General features: G+C 34.1%; 1 protein-coding gene across 1 annotated transcript in view; it reads right to left on the bottom strand.

Moving 5' to 3' along the window:
- GRIK2 (glutamate ionotropic receptor kainate type subunit 2) overlaps positions 1–19,552 on the bottom strand; it is a 790,978-nt gene that overhangs the window by 250,501 nt on the left and 520,925 nt on the right. The window lies entirely within an intron of this gene.

Below are 19,552 nucleotides of genomic sequence, written 5' to 3'. Positions count from 1 at the left end.
AAAGACAAAAACGAAACAGATCCAAAAGTAATCAGTGTCACAAAATCCTTGGGGAGAAGTGGCATACTATCTATGGAGAAAATATATATGTATATAAAATGATCTTAAAATTAATAGGAAATTTTTAAGGGGAAAGACGAATGGCATTCTAGGCATGGGATACAGACAGTGCAAGCTCCTCCACAATGTGAAAGCAAGGACTGAACTAACTTTAGATGGCTAAATAACAAAAAGTAAGAAGATTTATGAGAATGAATCTATGGGCTATTACAAGAAAAAGAAAAGTTCTACAGATCTTGGGGTCTTGACATGACCTAAATAATGCTGGCTAGTAACAAGATTCAGGGTTATTCAAAACTCTTTGCACAGTGACAGATTGTTTTGAAAAGATCGAGGGACACTGGGCATTTTGTTACTGTGGCCACTCCTGGCAGTGACCCAGGGATTACAACTATACAACCTTCTGAAAAACAGCATAAAAATTGACTTTAACAACAGGTCTCAACAGAAAATGAATGTGCACATTCATTCCCACTGTGACATCAATGTTTCCAACCCTCTCTTTGAACTTTGGAAAAGTCCAACCAATGATGGTTGTCCTCTAGATAAACCCTTCCTTTCCTTGTCCCTGAAAGATACACACAGAAAAATGTTAGACTCTGACCATGAATAATTATTATGATTATGATTTTTTTGTTTGTTTTCCTTCAAAAAATGTACTTTAATCAATTAGGGTGGTTTGAATTTCTATAAACATCATATAGGTACATCGGGAAGAAAACATGACCACAGAAAAAAGGATCCAAAATTCTTCTCAGAGGAAATAACTAATAGGAGATCTGTTCGGAAGATTTTACATGTTATGTATATTCAACAAGGAAGGAAAGGAAAGACTGATGACAGCACAATCACCCATAAGTATTTTCTCCACAATAAATAGATTCAAAGGACTGCCTACATTTTCTTCTGCCTTATTTAAAATTCTCAAATATTCCTTTCGGATTTGACAGTTTAAAATAAAACAGAAATGTACATTTTTCATTTATACTTTGGATTATATGATTATAAAAAGCTACTAACATGCTTAAAAATAACTAGCCTTTCTAAGCTTACTTATAGTAAAATATATATATGTAAATATATATATATATGATTGAATACATATGTAAATATATGTATATATATATAATTCAATTCAATGAAAATGTATTAAGCCTCTATCTATTACAGCTATACTTAGGGCAGCTAAAGTAGCACAGTGGATAAAGCACTGGACCCAAAGACAAGAAGAATTATCTTCCTGGGTTCAAATTTGGCCTAAGATACTTCCTAGCTGCGTGACTTAACCCTGCTTGCCTTAGTTTCTTCATCTGAAAAATGAACTGGAGAAGGAAATGGCAAACCACTCTAGCATCTTTGCCAAGAAAACCTCAAACAGGGTCACAAAGAGTCAGAACTGAAACGAATGAACAACAACAGTTATGCTTCTGACTCTTAAGATGATATTGCCAGAACTCAGTGGCCCTCTCATACTGGAACTTTCCTCATTGCCTTGATCCTTCTCAGTCTGCAAAATCACTCCACCATGCTGGTCCCTTTCTCATTAGTGAGTTCCTTTCCATGTCTGTATTTTGGGGACAAGCCCATGATACTCATGCTTCATTCCCCTCCCAGCTCTACTTCTGACTATACAGTCTGTCTCCAGGACCCTGTGTCAGTATTCTTTATCTCTCTACCCCATTCCCTGCTTTTGGGCTCCCTTTTATGTATTGTCTGCCCTCATTAGATTATTATCTTCTCCAGGGTAGGGACTATCTTTTTTTTTTTTGCTTTTGTTTCTATTCCAGCACTTAGCATAGTGCCTGGCACACAGGAAACAATAAATGCTTGTTATCTTGTGTACTTGTTTTGCCTGCTATTTGCTAAACTGGCTCTGAATATTGGGGATACAAAGACAAAACCCACACAATCGATACCTTCGAGGAACTTGCATTCCACTGGGGGAAGCAACATGTACATATATGAATAAATAGAAACCATATATATACCAAGTAAATACAAAGTAATTTTAAGAGTGGAATTCTAACAACTAGGAGGATCTGATTAAGAAAGGCATCAAGTTGGAGGTTTTATTTGAGCAGGGCCTTTAGTGGAGGTAGGGATTCCACGAGGCATAGGTGAGGAAAATATACATTACAGATAGAAGGGATGATCTTGCAAAGACACAGAGGTGCAAGATGAGACATTGGATTTGGAAAATAGAATGGAGACCAGTTTTAAAAGCAATAGTCTTCACTAGATGCTCTATCACTGCGAATCATAAAACATTATAATCTGGGAGGAATCAAAATGGCAGACAATTCAAAGTGAACTGGAAATATCCCCATTTGGGGAGGGCTGTCTGGAGTATAATTAAGATGCAGCATATTAACAACAATGACTTATAGCAGCCTGCACTATAAGCTACTTGAAAACTTTACACACTGAATATAGCAGAGGGCTAGGCAGTGATAAGTGTGTAACAAGATTGATAACAACTATATTTATAATAATATCTGAGTTCTATGTCAAAAAACAAACCTCTGTCAGACAAAAGTCATGAAAATCAATCTTCACAGGAAGATGACATATATAGATATATAGATACTGCTTTTAATGAATGATATTTCACAGTTGGTACTCAAAAAATGGTAAAGAAAATGTTTTAAATGTTTATATATGGAGCCTTCTCTATTCTAATTACTTCTACAAAGTTCCTGAAAACAGAGATCATTAATGTATTTCTGCCTTCTTATTTGGTGTATGAGGATTTTTGGTATGTAATGGTGGTTATATATCTTAAGTTAAATGAATAAATTTCTAATTTAATTATTAGTCACAATGTCCTTGGTCCCTAATTTTCAAATGAATTAAATTTAAGGTTACATTTAGATCATATAGAGATTTAAATCACTTGTATGCTATTAACATATTCTATAAAACTAAAATTTAAATGTTTGCATTTTGTTTTAAAATAGGTATTCAAGTTCCTGTGTAGTTAGAATGATTATAGTAGAAAAAGGGAGAGACCACAGTAAATAGTAGGTAGTAGATGGTAGATGAAATAGTATAAATGAGAGATAATACAAAATAGAATATATGAATAATTGTGAAAGAAAGTGATTAGCCAAGAAACCATTTTTTCCATCATGAGCATATAAAATAGATTTTTTTTGGTTTGGGCCTGTGATTTAATCTGTATGAGAATACTCTAAAATGCAAACCAATAACTTCTCTGTAATTTGTAATCATAGAAGTTGTCTGGAACATCAAGTAGGGTGTTCAGGTGGGGAGAAGCAGAGGGGAGGGGGATGAGCATTTATATAATACCTGCTAGGTGAGAGGCACTCTGCTAAGCACCTTTACAGATATTATCTCATTTGATTCTCACAGTAACTCTACATGGTAAATACTATTATTATTTCCATTTTACATTTGAGGAAACTGGGGCAAACAGAAGTTAAGTGACTTGCCTAGAGTCACATAGGTAGTAAGTTTCTGAGGTCAGATTTGCATTTAACTCATCTTGACCCCAAGACCAGTGTTCTATCCTCTATAGCTGCCACAAATAGCTGCCACTAATAGCCACATAGTGAACATGGAGTCAACATTTGAACCCAGGTCTTTCTGACTTTGGAGGTGGCTCTCTATACTGTATACCATGTTTGTCCCTCTTGGAATATATGCGTTACTAGACATAGGGAGGACAGTAAAGAGTAGGCTACAACTGCTCAACCATATGCCTTGGAAGAAAGAAAGCTGACTTGAGGTAGTATTCCTGGGTGATATAGATTATAGTGGTTCTAATGATAGTGAATGATAATGAAGGTATATATGAGAAAAATCTAGAGGTAAAATATGAAGCTGATGAGATATCCTGGTGGTTACTCTAGCTCAATATACACTTCATGTCCCAGAAGTCACACTTAGAAGATATAATGTACTGTCATCAGCAAAATAATTGGATTAAGGTTGCAGAAATGAATCAAAAACCGATACTCAAAGGAGAATGAACATGCCTGTCAAAATTTTTATAACACACATACAATAACTAAAAAACAACTCTAGCTTAAGTAAATTTGGTAATCCCCCATTAGAATGTATATTGACAGCAGGCACTATTTTTTTAATCTTTGTATTCTCAGCACTTAGCATAAAGCTTGGCATGTAGTAAGCATTTAATAAATGCTTATTAAGTGATTGACTCTAAGCATTTATTGCTGTTCAGTTGTTCAGTCATGCCTGACTCTTCATGACCCCATGGACCATAGCACACTACGCCCCTTCATCCTCTACTATCTCTCAAAGTCTAGTTCATATTCATTGTTTTCATGACACTATCTATTTATCTTATCTGATACTGTCCCCTTTTTCTTTTGCCTTCAATCTTTCCCAGCATCAATATCTTTTCCAATGAGTCTTATCTTCTTATTAGGTGGCCAAAGCATTTAAGCTTTAGCTTCAGTATTTGACCTTCCATTTATTTTAAGTATTGATTGATTTGATCTCCTTGCTATCCAAGGAATTCTCAAAAGCCTTCTCCAGCACCACAATTCAAAATCAATTTCTTGGCACTCATTTTTCCTTATAGTCCAACTCTCATAGGTATATATTGCTACTGGAAAAACCACAGGTTCCTCAGAACCAGAATGGACAGTATGATGATTTGGTACTCCCGTCTCTTTGAAGACTTCCACATTTTGCTGGGCTCCACACAGTCATAGACTTCAGTGTAGTTAATGAAGCCAAAGAGGATGAAGTAATGCAAAATACTTTAGCCAGTTCTGAGCTTATTTATCACTTTTAAAGTACAATACAAATGGTGGCATTCATAATAAATCTAGGTACAGGTTAGTACAAGTAATGAATCCTGTGGAATGATCACATTATTTGAATTCTCTCTGCATATTTCCACTGTGCTGGAACCAATTACCATATTTTACATATATTACAACTTTTAACAATGGAAATTCAAATAATGCAAATACTTTATGGAATCCATTATTCACACTATTTGAGACCTAGCTGTAATGATGCTAAATCATCTGAAGAAAAAGTTAGTTTTCAATATTTTGTTTAAGAACCTGAGAAGTAATACATTTTAGAACATTGTCCATCCAAATTGATTAAAATAAGTTGCTATATGGACAGTACTTGATTATCTGAAAGAACCATTCTCCACTTTGAGAGATAATGGAGGATAAAGGGGCTTGGTGTGCTATAGTCCATGGGGTCATGAAGAGTCAGACATGACTGAACAACTGAACAACAACAATAAATTCTTAGAACCAGCAACTCAATAAGCATTTATTAAATGCTTACTATATGCCAAGCTTTGTGCTAAGTGCTGAGGATACAAAGATAAAGGGTTCTGAAGAGTCAGGATTTTGCTATGTACTTTTCTTCCTTCCTTCTGGTAAAGAAAGCATATGTTCAAATTCATGGAGTATTGGTTAAAAATCTCAAAATATACTTCTATCTTTTGGCAAGGATAAGAATGCCTAGCATTCTTGTCGCCTGATGGAGCTTCTATGTAATCAAGTTTCATGTGACCTTTATAAATTCAATTTGTGACCAACATAACCTTTCTCTGTTTTTTGTTTTTGCTGTTTTTTTTGGTGTTTTTTTTTGACAGGGGAGGGGTTAGAGGTTGGTAGTCAGGGATTATTTCTGTCCTTTGCTTAACTGGCCAAGGTTATATTTTCAAAATGGTTTTCTTTTTTCTTCTCAATATTTCATGTCACCTCATTCTAGAATATTCTGATGTATCATACTGTTTTTGTTTAAGTAAGATTGTTTGTATATGACTTCCTTAATTGCTATTTGCTTTAACGTTGCTCCAAACAGAATTTAGCTTTGTATTTTAGTGAGAAAAAAGTTTTTATTGTTTAGATACCATTATTTTCTAATATATTAAAATTTATGAAAAATAAGTTAGGTCATGTGGAGGAAAATGTGTCCATAAGGAAAAGACAACATCACCTAATAAAATGGAAATCTTTACTTCATATTCACAAGAGGTAAATTGATTTGTGATCCCAGTGAATACCATACAAACTCAGATTCAATCTTCATCAAGTGACCAAAAGAGAAAAATTAGAAAAACTTAATGTTAACCTGAACATGATTAAATATTTTAAAACTACAGATCAGTGACTATGTATGACTGAAGAAAACTTACTTTCAAAGACAAGCCAGAGAAGGAGAAAATGTAATAGGAAATGACCAATAGAAAGTATAAAAACGAAGAGAAGTGGTTTTGGCATAAAACAAGAAAGGTTAATTTGAGGGTAATTATATACCAACTAACAAGTCTAAGAATGGTTTCCCTGAAAGTGGTCAAGCAGATCAATTGGAAAGGAAGTATTTATAAACTAAAGTCTGTGCCATTTAAAGAATAATGAAAAAGCCAAGTAGAGAAAATGAAATGGAATTGGAACATAAAAACAAGAACTGGATGAATTGGAAATTCACGCTAATTTCTGGTTGAATGATTTCCTTATCTGTTAATGGTTTCCATATATATGTATACATATATTATATTCTTATATATATCTTTTGCCATTTTCCAGTTAAAAGTATAGCATTATTCCCATGAATACAATGATAACAAATTTTAAAATTTAGATTTACATACAAATTTATGGCAAAAATTCACATACAGAATTACAAATAACTCTCATTTCATCCCTATTAAGTAGGTGCTAAAAATATTTCCATTTTACAAATGGGGTAATAGAATTCAGATTCAAACCTATGTTTTCTGACTTTAGGTCATATGGGTTTTATACAACATTAACCTTATAAGGCATTAAAGATAAGTTATCAGGACATGTTTTGATTGTATTATTCTTTAAATGGATTAAATGGGTTTATGTCATAATAGTAATAATAATTAATAATAACTAACATTCATATAACACTTATGTTATATCTCATCTGTTATGTTATCTCAGTTGATCCTCACAACCACCCTGAAAGATAGGTGTTATTTTTTACCTCTACTTCACAGATAAGAAAACTGAGGCAAAGAGGTTAAGTGACTTGTCCAGGACAACACAGCTTTTAAGTGTCTGAGTCTAGATTTGAACTCAAGTCTTCTTGATTTCGAGCCTGGTACTCATCCACTGTGCCACCTAGCTAACTGAAGTTTAAAAAACAAAATAAACAAACAAACAACTAACTAAAAGATAAAGAAAGAATAGATGTCTTCACAGACTTCATTTTTTTTAGGTTTATCTGAGTTTAAATGAAGTAACTTGTTTTCTGAGGAACTGTGACCTACTAAAATTAAATTAAAATTGACAAAAGCTTTGATTAATATTATCTACCATTCTTTGATAATTCAAGTAGTAGTACTTCCAAGTAAAGGTACAATGACCAAAATCTGTTTTTATCATTAGTCTATACAATTTTCTTATTACAGTTTACTCTGTACAGTATCTAATACAATTTCCCATGAATGAGAAACTCAATAAATATTGACAGTGACCATGAAATTTGATCTAGTTAGAAAATAGATTTGGTTCCATGTCATAAAAAACATATTAGCTTATTTGAGAAATTTTCAGAAATAGTGGCTGTGATTTTCTAGGAAAAAACAGGTGTGAGTCACTTTTTGATCACTTAATGAAAACACTGTTTTTAGTTTACAAATTCACTTGGTTACTCTCAAATATCAAGATACAATAATAACTACCAAAAATACAATAAAAACTATCAAGATACAATAATAACTATAAAAGCTACCATTTATAAAGTACTTTCAGGTTTTCAAAGTGATTTACACGTCTTCTCATTTGATCCTCACAATAGTCTTGGGAGATAGATGTCATTAATGTCCCCAATTTACAGATGCAGAAACTGAAGCAGATAGCAATTAAGTGACTTGTCCACGGTCACAGAGCTACCTATCTCAGGTCATCCTGACTGAGTCCAGCACTCCATCTATTGTGCCACCTACCTGCCTCAAACATCTAAATATTCAAAACCCAAATTATTATGTATGTATCATTTTCTGTTTTCTGCTTTTACAGATACATATATTGAAGTTACCCTTGATGAAGAATGACAGGCATTTGTGATAGAGTAGTTAGAGAGCTGGTCTCAAAGGCAGGAACACATAGGTTCAAGTCCCATGGCTGACATATACTAGCTGTGCAACCCTGGAAAAGTCACTTTAACTTCTCAGTGCTCTCAGTAACTCTTTAAAACTGTAAATTGCAGGAAAAGGTATCAACCTGCATGGGTAGAAGGAGTTCCTCACCTCGCAAATTCTCTCTACTTAGGAAATCACAGGACCAGGCCCCATCTCCCAGGAGAATACTAGATATCAAATGCATTGGGGTGGAGTCTGGTGGGGTGAGTGAGAGGGGAAGAGCTCTCCTTTATTATACACCTTTGCAAACAACCAAAACAAAACAAAACATCCTGAAAAATGAACCATGAGACCATCATTTGAGGACTGAATAAAGAGACTGAGAATGATTATGCTGGAGAAAAGGAGAAATTATTGAAGGAGAGTAGAACGTGACAAATGCCTTCACATATTTGAAGACATGTCATATGCAATACGGATGAAGCTTGTTTTGCTTGGTCTCAGCAGGAATAGGTGAAGTGGGTAGAAGTTGCTGGGAGATTAAGAATCTATATAAAAGGAGAGGAAAAACTTTCTAAAGAATTTAAAGCATCCCAAAGTGTAATCGGTTGGTCTGAAGCTAATGGATTCCTTTCACCAGAGGCCTTCATGTGGAGAATGGTTGATCATTTGTCAAGTATGACCTCAGGAGGATTCTTGCTTGGGTGCTGGTTGTTTTAGATGATCTCTGAGGTCCTTTCCAACTCTGAGATTCTATGATTTGCCAAATAACTACTGCATATATAAACCATCTTTTAGAGAAAGAAGGGTACTCAAAGACCATGAAGTTCAACCTCCTGATTTTTACAGAGACAAGTGAAACCCAGGAAAACCTAGGGTTAAGTGTGACTTAAGATTTGGGATTTGGCACAAACACAAAATAAGTGTATAGAGGCTGTGAACACCTCAGGCTTGAATTATTGTAATCTTTCTTGTGCTGGTTTCTCACAAATACTGCAACCCCTAAATAGTCTATATATAACAAATAAAAATAATTTTCTGAGTCTACTATTAAATAATGTCATTCATCTATATTCTAATAATGTCATCTCTTGAATCAAATACCATTCATTTGCCACTCTCTCCAAGTATTCCCTTAACCTCTGTTTCATTGTCTATTTCTGGAAAGTATCATTCATTTTAATCACCACATTCTACATCTAATCATTCTCCCTCTCTTCCATTCCAAGTGTTCTATTCTTTCCAGAAATTTTTGAAATTAAACCTATCCCACAAAGCTTTCAATGGATATTCAGACAAAATGTATCCCTTAAGCATTTATTAAGCATTTGCTATGTTCCAGGCACTGAGCTAAGTATTTGTGCAAAATTATCCGCAAGCAAAACTTGTTTGAATCTCATCAACATGAAACCTCAAAATGTGCATTTAAACATTATTTATGCTTCATGTTAATATTTTATTTAAATGATGTCACTATTAAAAATTAGTATCATTATTTACATCTTTGTTTTTACCTACACAAAATAATTATTTACCTTTTATGTGTTTACTTATTTACTCTTACTGCAAGCTCCTTGAGAGCAAGAATAATGTCAATAAATCACCAAAATCAGTGCCAGATACTGGCAGGTACTTAATGAATATTTTGTTATTATGGTTATATTTAAGAGATGACAGAATTTGTACACATAAAGTGCTTTTAAACAATAACAGATCACATAATTGAAAATCTAATGGAAAACTACCAAAGGAAATTCAGTAGGCCTGGACTATTTCAATGGTCTCTTATTTGGTCAAACTGCTTCATATTTCTTCTTTCTCCAAACCATCTTACTCACAACTGCCAAAGTGATATTTCTAAAACACTGATCTGACTATTTTACTTTGCTATTCAATCAATACCAGTGACTTCTTATTATCTCTAGCATTAAGTCCTCTCTTTGGCATTTAAAGCCTTTACAACATGACTCCAATCTCCTTTTCCCAGCCTTATTTTACATTACTTCCCTTCAAGTATCTTATGGTACAGTCAAACTGATCTCTTACTGTTTCTCACACACAACATTCTATATCCAATCTCCAGGGCTTTTCCTAGATTATCTTTTATGCCGGGACTCTACTTCTTACTCAAGTGTTTCTTAAAAACCATAGTTTCCCTGAAAGCTCAGATAAGGCTAAGCCCCACTTTCTACACGAAACCTTTCTTAATCTCACTCCAGTTCCTAGCTCCTTCCCCCCAAATTTTCCCTATATTGATTTTTTTATTTTTATATATACTTATATGAAATGGAATAGAACAGAAAAGCATTTATTAAGCATCCAAACAGTGGTGTTACAAATAGAAATATGAGATAGTCTTTGCTTTCATGGAACTCATATTCTAACTAGAACAGTAAACACATAAGGAAGGCTTCAGTTCATGGCAGACAGAATGGTTTGATTGTACTTAGCTTCTGGCCAGTAGTGTAGTAGGGCAGAAAGCAACACTCCAAGGGAACTTGGGAAGCAATGGCAAGAAAAATTGTTTCTGACTAAGATGGTAGTGAATCCAAGGGTCAAAGTAAATGGGGATCTAGGATGTTTCCAGAAGAGATGGGGATGGGGTTAGGGATCAGCATCCATCTGAGGGTGAATAGCCAACTGGATAATGAAGTTTGGATTGGAAAAGGGGAAAGTCTAGGGTTCCTTTCCATGGCATCCAGTGGAAATAGTCCCTGTTCATATTTTGTCCTGGTAAAATGTAAGCTCCTTGTGGGCAGGCACTCTAATTTTTGTGTTTGTAAGCTTTGAAACATTCCAAACAAGTGGTAATCCAGCTAATACTTGGAGACTTCCTTCAATCATAAAGAACCAAGTATCTCTGAGGTTTCTATTTCCACTATTAGACAAATGTTGAAGTGTAAGACAAAAACATATATGTGTATATATGTATGTAAATATATGTAATTTAGTTTAATATAGTAAAAAAATGAATAAGGAAGGCATAGTCAAATATTTAGTTGCTTAAGATTTTTGGTGAGCAATCTAGTTAAATACATGAAGGGATAAATAATTTTAAAAAACTAAATTCTCAGAATAATGATATCACTATGGCTGCTTAGTATTGTTTAATTTAGGGTTTTCAAAAATAATTTTATTGAGGTTTTCTGTTCACTTTTTTAAACAACATCATAGTTATTTCCAGTACCTCTCAGCCCCTACTCCCTGCCCTGTGAGCCATCCCATGTAACAAATGGTATTTTTAAAGAGTAAAAAATAATCAGTACAACTAACTGTTACACTGAAAAAGCTCAAAAATGTACAGTGTGTAATACTTATGGACATCCCACCTCCACAGAGAGGTAGATTTGAGGTATCCTCTCATATCTCTTCATTCAAGTCGTGTTTGATCTATTTTGTTAAATTCACTTTTAATTTGCATGTTTCTCTCTTTGTCTCTCTCTGGTTGTTCTGTGCATTTACATTGTAGTTATTTTACATATTGTTTTCTGGGCTGTGTTTACTCTTATCAGTTCATGTAGATCTTTCTATGATTCTTTTCATTCATCATATATATAATTTCTTACAGCACTGTAATATTCCATTACATTCACGTATGATAGTTTAGATTTTGTCCAATTAATGATCATCTCCATTGTTTCCAATCCTTTGCTAGTCCAAAAAGTATTATAAATATTTTGGCACATATGAGGACTTGCTCCCTTCTCATCACTCCCAAACTCTTCCAAACCTTCCATTTGTTATCCCTTTACCCTTGGGGTTTTGCTTTCATACACTATGTAGGTTCTTTAATAAGTTCCTTTTTACTTTCTGTTTTTAACTGGTTATTTAATTTTAATTAATTTTTTAATTTTTCCATTTCCATTTTTTGTCTCAAGTAGATTTTCCCTTCTTCTCCTCTTCTACAATTCCTATTCATTCATTTCATCTCATTAAGTAGTTACATTGACAGTAACTTATGAACTCTGCTTAGTCAAATAAATCCCCCCTTTCTCTCATCCTCTTCAACTAATCTTGTTCATTTAACCTCATTTTTTGCAATCCTTTCCAGAAAGAATTTCTCTAACTCTGTATTATCAACCCTCTCTACCCTAGACTCTTATTCTCTAGTTTATGACCCCTATAAGGGACCTATTTTCTGTATTCTTCATGGAATCAAAACTTCCAAGAAATCCATTGTGGGCTTTAGTTTTTGCCACTGAATTGTAAAGTTTGCTCTCTTGATTCCCTTTCTCAATTGTGCCTCTCTCTTAGAACAATGCTAATTATTGCAGGTGTCAGATAAAACACTGCCCCATAGTAACAGAGTAACATCCTCCCAGCAAAGTCCTTATTATTCAGCCCACCACTTATCTATACCTGCCACATGGTTAATTTTTTTTCCCGTTTGCCTCAAAATTTCCTCCCTGGGTCCTTGTTCTCCCACTCCCCCAGATGCCAGTTGCCTCCAGATGTTCCAACTTCACCCTATTCTCTTCTGAGGTAGGAGGAGGGGTCTTTTCAAGAGCCAAATAACGCTACTTAGTTTTCCAAAAGTATTACCCAACTTATATACAAATAGCATCATGGCCTTGAACTATGAATTACCAAAAATGTAAGGAGTTGAGCTTATCTCATTGTATTTTTAACTTCTATGCTAGCAGGAACATCTAGACAAAAATATATGCACAGACTAACAATCAGGTATCATTTTTTCTAGAAATCTGAATAGTGAGAGTTTTCTTGTTTAAACAAGATAAATAATTTTGAGGATAAAAAATGTGATTCTTAGTAAGGGGATACATCCAGTATTTTAAGGTGAATATAATTATAGGTTGGCAAAATAAAATTTAAAAAACAAAACTCTATCAGTCTGCAAAGAGAGAACCAATCCCTCCCACACATACACCTTCATGTAACCTATTGCTTACTACCACAGGGCCACATAAAATGAGGCACAATGCATGATAGAATGGGTGTTGAAGAATATGTTATATTAACCTTGCTCTGTTTGATTCTTCCCATAATATAGTCCTTAACTTTTTTTAAGGAGGGGCTACATAATTATAATTATAAGCTTTTTGAGGACATAAATGATATCTTTTTTCTATCTTCTGTGCTAATTAGCTCAGTATTCTGCACATAGTAGGAGTTTAAACAAATATATAGTGAATTGGTATGTGTGTATGTATATATACATATACATATGTGTGTATTGGTATATGTATATATGCACATATATATTTGTGTGTATGTATGTATGTTTGTGTGTATGTATGCACACAAGCATGCATCCCTTATGTAGAGAGAGAGGTTTAAGATAGCTTCACTTTCGTATATAGGTCCTGAGTTACTCTATTCAACCTAATAAAGACATACTGAATGTCTATTGAGTTCAAGGTGCTGTGGATACAAAAATGAAAACAATTATTGCCAATAAGAACTTTCAATACAGTAATAGTATTATATATATGTATATAAATATGCATGATATTACTAATTTCATTATGGTAGAACTTGAAAAATTCAAAGGAAAGAGAAGGTGCTAAAGAAAAATTTGAGGAGGCAGAGATTCATTTCAGATGAAGGGATAAGGGAAGGTTTTTAGGAAAAAATAAAATCTCAGCTGTGCCTTGAAGAAAGATGTGAATTTAAACATGTGGTCACAAGGAGGGACACAAGACTCTGAAAATTCTTTAAGGTTGGGACAAATGTATATGATGAGGTCAGGGAACAACTATCTGTCTGGTTTGCTGGAAGTTAAAGTGTGTACAGTTTTATGTATTAAGGTTGGAAAGGTAGATTGAGACCAAAATGTGGAGGGCTTTAAACGCAAAGAGCTCATTTCATGCAGCGGAATCACATTGTCAGGTTGGTGCATGAGGGAGCTTATTTTAGAAACTAAAAGGATAAAACAAGAGAGAGGATACACTGAAAAGAACATAGTCTCTAAGAAAATCGGGACAAGAAAACCAGTTTAGAAGCTACTCTCATAAAGGAGAGATAAAGAAGGACTGAACTAAAGTGATGTAAGTTTAAGTGTAAAGGAGGGTAGAGAAGAATCTGAACAAGTCTAAGCAATTAAATCGATAGTGGAGATGAGAGAAAGTAAAAAGTCAAAGATTACTTTGAGATTTCAAACCTAGGTAAAGGATACCATTAGGGGGTAAGTACATGATAAACCTTTGAGAAAGAAAAATAGTTTAAGTGATGTTTGTTTGTTCAACTAGAATCCCAATCTCAGAAAAGACTTTGAGCTAAAATTAGCCTTCCTATGCCAAGACCACTACTATCAGTAAGCCAATGATAGACACAATTTCAATGTCAGCATGATTTTTTTTTCTTTTGGGGGAGTATAAGAAAAACTGAAAATTATTTATAACTGAATTATGTGTGATACTTCAGATTAAAAGACAAGTCAAGTTTGTGGTGCCACAGACGGAAATGGAAATTGTACAGGAGTCCAAAATTAATGCTTTTTTAAGGATATTTTATGCAATTACATAAATTTTAAGTAATTACATAAATTTACTTACAATGTAAGTAAAATACAATTAATTAGTTTTTCTAAAGTTTAAGTTGGGCATGGTATTTATTATTAGTTTTTTCAATACTCCATGGCAAAACTCAGGAAATTCACTCTCTTTTATTTTCACAAATGGGCTTAATTTATTTTTTTTTTGTTTTATTTATCAGAAAATACCCTAATAGATTCTTGCTAAAGACTAAAGTAACTCTAAAAAATGAAAAAAAAGGTTGAGGAATGAAGAATAAAACCTTGAAAAAGGAAAATGTAGTTCAACTATTTCAATAGAATCTCAATTTCAGAAAAGACTTATGAGAAAAAATTAGTCTCACCCTGCCACCACCATCACTACAACACCCACTATGTCTGAAAAGTAAGCTAATGAAAGTTTCAATGTTAGTGTCATTCTTTCCATTTGGAGGGAATATAAGAAAAACTGAAAATGTGCAGAACTGAATTACATGATAATTCATATTAAAACAGAAGCCAAATTTTATTATTATTTTATCAAATATAATAACCATAGCAATAATAATATTTAAAATGTGAATTTTGTTTAAATTTATGTTTGAATTGCATAGTAATTATTCATCCCATGTATTGCTTTTTAAAATTATTGTTCAGCCATATACATTTTAGCATCAAAATGTCTAGTAGAAGAATACTTTGATACACAAACACAAAATGCAGTATTTTGGTAAAGTGTGAAGACTTATGACCATACTAATTTCTATTAGCTGCAGAAGGATAAATCTATTAAAACACACACACTTTAACAAAAGACATTTATAATTGATTACATAAACATCTGAAACTTATCTAGTAATCAAAATGCTATTTCAATTCTCTTATTAAAAACTTAGTTACTAAAAATTATGTAATGTTTTCTATTAAAAAGAAGATAAAACATATGTTCTAAAATTCATTTCAACATCATATTATTATTCATGTTTTCTACATTTGGGATAGTGCCTTCCACATTTCTGAAAAATATATATGCTTGATTTTAAAGCCTAGAACCTATTAAATCAATAGCCTGAGCCACAGGCAAAGTGTAGAGAAGATTTTCGAGGCACGATCTATGATTCATAAAGTTTTAGGTAGCACTAACTACTATTGGCAATGTATACAATGTAAATATATATAAGTGGAAAGACATGGTCCTGATTTTTTAAAATGATATAAAAATAATGAATTAGATCATGTTAGACTTTGGCATCTAGCCCAGTTGTTTTAAACATCAAAAACAATTTGTCTTTTCCTTTTCAAATCCTTTAAACTCCTTAGTTTTATTTGTGAAGCTTTTTAAATTACATTTCAGTGGCTAAGTGGGGGTATTCATTAAAGGAAATTAAAAACATTCATTTCACTATTTGTGTGCATATAAATATACACATATGCATGTGCATATGTATGTATGTATGTATGCATATAGAGTACATATTCTTCCCCAAAACATTTTAGTAGTATTTCTCATTCTTCAGCAACAAGACAATGCATCAGGAAACCCCTAAACTAACACTGATTTAATAATTTTTCATAGAGTGGGAATTTTGCTGCATGATAAATAGTTGAAAGCACAACTGAAGAAATGTTGCTGTATTCTGGCCTTACAAGCTAGACAGCTTAGCCAATAAGCTGGATTTCTTGGTCATAAATAGCAACTATGGATATCACACATTTAAACTCTACCAAAAACATATGCATTGGATAGGAACTTAATAAGGAAACCTGATCTCCCAGTTCAGAACAGCAAATATTTCTTATTTTATAGTCTTAAAGAGTAAACTGGAGAAGTAGGAAAGGGAAGGGAAGAGAAGGGAATAAACATTTAGATGGCACCTACTATATGCCAGGCATTGCGCTCAGTTCTTTACAAATATTATCTCATTTGATCTTCACAACAATCCTGTGAGGTAGGTCCTGGAACTATTCTCATTGAAACTGAGGCAAACAGCTTGCCCTGGGTCACACTGTCAATATGTCTGAAAGACAGAATTGGAACACATGGCTTCCTGACTCTGAGGCATATTCTTTAATCACAAGCCAACCTCTCTCCTATATCCATCATAATCAGACAAATATTTATATCACTCAATACTGTGGCAAAATAAAGTTAATTGTAACAAATAACAGAAGTTAGGAAGACTGAATCCTATTTTTACTTCTACCATTTTCTAACAATACCAAATCAATAATCCTCATGTTCTTCACAAAAATAATAATGTGACCCATGCTGGTTTGGTCATGCCCAGATCAGGCAACATGGAAGCCAGCATCCCCTATCACAGCTGGGATGTGCTGGGATAAAGATAGCCTCCTTTGATTGGCTGCCTGAGTCTTTAAAACTGGTGAGACTGTTCTGATCACCCATTTTTTGCTGCTTTTTTTTTCTACCATGCTCTCTTTCTGTTGTACTTATTGGCTTTGTCCAGAGAGTGAGGATCCCATTTTACCCACAGTGAAGATGCCATGAGCTGAACTGGTGAAAGGAGAAGGATGTTCCTTCTGCTCCCTCTCTTTTACGCTGGGCTCTAAGAAACAGGCCTGGAAGGTATTTGTTTCTGTTCTGCATTTTTCTTCACTTTCAAGTACTAGAGATGATCCTATGGGCCCAGGAGTTTGAGCCATGGTGAACTTGAAGCCAAGATTGTAGGTAGGGTAATGGCCAGCTCCAAATGGAAGCCCTGAAGAGCCAGGATGCTTAGAACTTGAACCTTAGAGTGGTTGTGTACTTGAAACTAGGGACAGTGCTCTATAGGAACTGAGTTTAGTTATGAGCCTAATCTCTTCCCCTCCAAAGGGACTGAGGTGTAAAGGGGGAAAGGGATTATGCTTTTTATGTGTTAGCAGGAGTAAGTTTGTATAGTTGTAATTATACCTTTTAAAGTAAATATTTTTGTGTAAAAACTAATCTAACTATTAGTGGCTAAATAGAACTGAGGTTTAGGGGAGTCCCTGCTACACTTGAGGGAACATCTTCAGTGGGGCAGTCACTGGCAGAGAGCCTAGATACATGTCAGTCCCCTTAAGGGTACCAAAGAATGCAGGAGGAAGAGTTATCTAACATACCTGGCCTTCAGGCTCTGAAGGTCATGGTAGGTAGTGCTACAATTACAAAATCCAAAGGAGAATAACAGACTTCACTGACTTTTAAAGATATAAAAATGATTTAATTCAACAAGCATTTAAGTGTCTCCTAAGTAAAGCACACAGGGCATGATGAATAAAAAGACAAAAAAAGGGAGTCCCCATCCTTAATTGCATTCTTTCTGCCTGCTTAACTGGCCAAAGTTATATTTTCAAAATGATTTTCTTTTTTCTTTCCAATATTTCATGTCACCACATTCTAGAATTTTTTGATGTATCAGACTGTTTTTATTTAAAGTTACTTGTATATGACTTACTTAATTGCTATAAAATATGAACAAAAATAAGTAAAAACAAAGTAATTTTTTGGAACATTAACAATTGGGGGAATTAGGTATATATTTATGAAGAAGGAGACAGCTGAGCTCAGCCTTGAAATAAGCCAGGGATTCTAAGAGCATTAGAATCAGGATAGCTTATGCCAAGGCACAGAGATTTGAGATGGATGGAATGTGATGAATGGGCAACACTGAGTAGTACAGTTTGGCTAGAATGCTTAGTATGTGAGGAGGATTAATGTGAAATAAGTCTGGAAAGATAGACTGGAACCAGATTATGAAAGTCTTTAAATGCCAAATAGCAGAGGTGTATTTTACCCTAGAGCAGGGGATTTCTTAGTTCTGTGTGTCTGTGTGTGGGGGACCTTTTTGACAATCTGGTGAAGCCTATGAACCCTTTCTTAAAAATATTTTTTAATCCATAATTGAATGAAATGTTAAAATTTAGTTAGAGGTTAATAAAAATAAAGATGTAATTTTTTTTTCTATCCAAATTCGTGGACCACCTGGAACTTATCTAAAAATCCTTGAAGTGTAAGGATTCCAGAATAAGGACCCCTTCCCTACAGACAAGAGCAAGCCTCTGAAATTCTTTGAGCAGAAGAATAATATGACCAAACCTGTGTTTTAGGAATATCAGTTTGGCAGCTGCAGATGAATTGGAAAAAGGAGAGAATGGGGGTGGGAGGAAAGGTATTTCACAGCCTTTAAGACTTTATTTATCCTTCAAAAGAATAATAGTGTGTCATCCTTTAAAAATAAATTATCCTTTGTCTCTTTATTTATTTGTCAAATATTTAGCGAGCACCTATGATATTCATAGAAGCATATTACAGCATACTTTTTCTTTAGTTTCCCCAGGACCAAGTACAATGATTTACACAAATAAGATACTTAATAAATTCATTTTGATTTCAACTTAAATCTAGGACCTTATGGAGATAACATAAGAATTATATGATATCAGACTTTCAGGGGCTTATAATATAGTTAAGTACTTAGACAAGTCAGTTATTAAATACCAAAATAAATGGTAAAAACAGAAATCTAGTCTTGACTCTGCTGCTCCTGAATCATGAGGCACATGATAATGATCAAGTTATTTGGGATTCAGTTTCCTCTGGGATTCAGTTTCCTCATCTATGGAGTCCAAGGATTGGATTAGAATATCTTTTTTTTTTCTTTTTGGTGAGGCGATCGGGGTTAAGTGGCTTGCCCAAGGTCATACAGCCAGTAAGTGTTAAGTGTCTGAGGCTGGATTTGAACTCAGGTCCTCCTGACTCCAAGGCCAAAGCTCTATTCACTGTGCCACCTAGCTGCCCCTGGATTAGAATATCTTCAAGATTCTTTCTGTTCTAAAATTTTTATGTTCTATGAGATTATAGAGAAGAAGATCGATAGGAGCTAGAGTGACCTGAAAAGACTTCATGCAATTAGTGGGACTGGGTCTGAACTATTGATAAGTTCCAGTCAACAGCAAAG

Source organism: Vombatus ursinus, unplaced genomic scaffold, assembly GCF_900497805.2.
Source record: "Vombatus ursinus unplaced genomic scaffold, bare-nosed wombat genome assembly UNPS02000582.1, whole genome shotgun sequence".
NCBI lineage: Eukaryota > Metazoa > Chordata > Mammalia > Diprotodontia > Vombatidae > Vombatus > Vombatus ursinus.
Note: the sequence above shows the minus strand (reverse complement) of the source record. Positions and strands in the feature narration are given on the sequence as shown.